At 41.9% G+C, this 3,641-nt stretch overlaps 1 non-coding gene across 1 annotated transcript; it reads left to right on the forward strand.

Annotated features, from left to right (window-relative positions):
- Positions 1–3,069: 3,069 nt before the first annotated feature.
- Positions 3,070–3,143, forward strand: Trnat-agu (transfer RNA threonine (anticodon AGU)). The gene has a single exon. It is a non-coding gene; the product is annotated as a tRNA-Thr (tRNA).
- The last annotated feature ends 498 nt before the right edge of the window (positions 3,144–3,641 follow it).

Raw genomic sequence — 3,641 nt, forward strand, 5'->3', positions numbered from 1 at the left:
AGTTTGAGGCCAGCCTGGTCTACAAAGTGAGTTCCAGGACAGCCAGGGCTACACAGAGAAACCCTGTCTCGAAAAAAAAAAACAAAAAAAAAAAAAACAAATCAAAAACAATAGCAATGGGGGTGAAGGGGTAGGAGGTGTGTGTGATAGAGCATATCTATATCCCCAGCACCCAGCATGTTCAACATAGAAACAGGAAGGTCAAGAATGCAAAGTTAGCTTCATCTGTGTAGTGAATTCAAGGCCACCCTAGGCTACAAGAAGTGTCTAGAGGGGGAGAAATAAAGACACAAACAAAGAAACAAAGAAAAGTTGTAAGCTATGTGAATCCAACCCAAGAAGTTGAGTTGGGAACTTTGTCATGAAATCACATCATTCAAGAGTGTCTCTAACCAAGGGTGACTGGAGAGTTTATCTGTAAGTGTTGGAGGTAAATTGGAGCAGAGATTCCTGCTGAACCACTACACATGCACACATCAAACCGACCCTCTTCTCTTATAAGAAATAACAATGTTAATGGCAAATATGGTACCTAACAAATACACCCTTTCTTTAATGAGAAGAGAGGTGAATGCATAAAGTAACAGAAAATACAAAACTGCCCTAGACATTCTGAAATACAAAGGGGCAGAGCTGCCTGAGAATGTCTGACAGATCCCAGCCAACCCAATGCTTTCTGTTTAGCTACACACCGATTCTTCAAAAGGAGATACTTGCCTGGGGTAATGGAAGTAAGTAAACTGTCAGAGCTTTTCTGTTAGAGTTTTTTTTTTTTTGTTTGATTTGTGAAAATAGAATTTGCTTCTGTTATAGGCCTAATGACTAGGAAACCAGTTTACACCAGGCAGCCTTTGAAAGAGAAATCTGAATGAGCGATGGAGAAAGTCTGTAAATGGAATATTATAAATAATAACATCTGTGGGGAAATGAAGTTTGGTATTTATTGCTGATTGCCATCTTTCTTCCGTTGTAGAATGTGGGGCTGGCAATGGGAAGGACTATCTGCCTGCTGCATGCCTCTGGTTGCTTCTCAGGCATACTGGGACATGAGAGTGAGTGTGTCAACTTCCACTGACACAAAGGGCATAACATACCTTTCTGGTACAGACAGCACATCTTCTACATCAAACAAACCCTTAGGAACTGTGAACCAGTGCATGGTCACAGCCTCTGACACAGCAGCACTGTTGACACTCAGTGATCCACTTTTACAAATGGCTGGTCAGTGGTATCTTCTAACATAAGACAGCAATCAGTTCCCTGTCTTGTGATCTAAGACCAGACTAAAGTAAAAAGACAAAAAAGAATAGTGATAACACACACAAAGACAAGATACAAGGAATAACTGCCCCTTCAACAAGATATGTAGTTAGAGCCAGGCATGGTGGCAGAGATCTAACCCTAGCACTCAGGAGGCAGTGGCTGTCCCAGTGCTGTGCCTTTCTGCTCTCTTAACTTCCACCTTAGAAAACATAACCTTCTCCTTCTCTGTTCACTCCTCTTGGCAGCTGCCCAGATCTTCAGCTGGCCTGCCCTCTTGATTTCTCTAACAAAATTATCCTGGAGTCCCCTTCTCAGTACACTTTTAAAAGTTTTTTATGTAGGAGACTAAGATTGTGCTAAAGGCTGAGGAGATAACTCAATGGATACAGCTCTAATGGAGCAAGACTAAGCCCTGGAGTTTGGATTCCCAGAACCCATATAAAGCCCAGTAGCCATGATAACCCTTCTGTTATTCCAGCAGACACAAGGGAATCCCAGGGACACACTGAATAACTAGACTAGGCATCAGCAAATTCTGGGATCAGTAAGAGACATGTACCAATTCATAAATCAAAGAAGACACATGAAGTCAGCTTTGGGGTTCCATGTGCATGTGAACATTACTCCCACTCCCTTTGTAGACCATCTATCTGTGTACGCATCTATCCATTCATCCACCTACTTAGCTAGCTTCACATTTTCATGCGTGAGTGGACCAAGCCATTAAGCACTGTCGTGTCTATGCGGAATAACTCTGAAGGTAAGACAGCTTCAGTTTAACTAACTCATTTGAGAAGTAGCATCCTCATCAGAAGGAGTTGAAACATTCTCAAACTTGTTTGTGCCCCAAGTCATCTAAAGACTTTGAAGGCAAATTGCAAGTGAGTACCATCTGTACTTGGTGGTTTTGACTCCCTAAATTATCTTGTTGACGCCCTTGGTCTGGGCACCACATATCTTGAATACTTTGTTTTAATTGTCCCAACACATTACTACCAAATAACAAATATAGTTTTGAACTAGAGGTGGGAGATCCCCAAAGTGACAGACATTGTCCTACTGGAGCCAATGTGAAAGGGTGGTAGAAAATCTCTGTTCCTTTACACTGCCCTGCCACAAGTCTCATAGGCTCATGGCCACACTGTATAGTGAAGAGCTGCTTTCAGGGCTTTGAATTCTTACCACAATTCAACATTTCAGGTACCCTTCAGACAGCCTATACTCATGGGCCCAGCCACTGCTCCCTCGTGCTCCCACAGCCTGGAGAGCAAGCAATTCTGTAAACTCTGGTAGTCACAGAACATAAAGTCCAGGGGTCTCAACACTCCACTGAAGTCATTTACACATAAAAAGTTTAGGACACAGAACAGTGGACAAAGTACTTGCTTTGCATAGTGGTTTGCAAGCACTGTGAACTTAAGTTATATTCTCTAGAACTTAAAAAATGAAAAGCTGTGGATGATGCCATCCTGGCCTACTTGGTGGTGAATTCTAGACCAATGAGGGACCCTGTTCAAAAGATTAAATTAAACTAAAAATAAAAGGGTGGACAGTGTTTAAGAAAGAATACCCAAAGTCAACCTAGTCAAACCTACACACACACAATTTTTTATTAAAATAAAAAAGACCAGTTTGAAGAAGATTTTGGTCTTTTTTTCTCCTCTTCCTACTGTTTCTGGAAACTCAGCATGTAGAGAAAGAGAGAAGATGCAGGAAGAAAAAAAGAGCATCTATCCCAAGTCTCCTTGCTGAGAGAGCCTATCCCTATTGTGTAACAGTTTCCTCTGAGATTAAAATCTTCTCTCTGGCTGGTTAGCTTAGTTGGTTAGAATGTGGTGCTAGTAACACCAAGGCCATGGGTTTGATCCCCATATGGGCCAGTACACATATGGTTTTTTAGAGATTTCTTAGCAGTTAAAAGCATGGCCTGCTCTTCCAGAGGTCCTGAGTTCAATACCCAGCAACCACAAGGTGGCTCAAAACCATCTGTAATGGGATCTGATGCCCTCTTCTGGTATGTCTGAAGACAGCTACAGTGTACTTATATACATTAAATAAATAATACTTACAAAACAAAAAAAACAAAAAACAAAAACTACATTCTAACCTGCAGGAAGCTCCTTAAAGCAAGAACAGAACAACTTAAAATAGCTCCAGGAAGTCCCTGAAACTGACCAGATTCAATAGACTTCTTCCTACAAGAGTAAATTATAAAAGCTCTTTGACCAGGCAGACCAGACCTGCTGCCCAGAAAAATCAGAAACCAGATGAGCTGCCTAGAAGCTTAGACCAACTGAGGCATCTGGAAAGGACACTGCTCAAGCTGTGGCACCACCTGCAGGCTATGCAGTGTGCTCCAGCTTCCCAGATTTGTAAAC

This window comes from Mus caroli, unplaced genomic scaffold (assembly GCF_978045245.1).
Source record: "Mus caroli unplaced genomic scaffold, Mus_caroli_1 scaffold_15, whole genome shotgun sequence".
In the NCBI taxonomy this organism is placed as follows: Eukaryota; Metazoa; Chordata; class Mammalia; order Rodentia; family Muridae; genus Mus; species Mus caroli.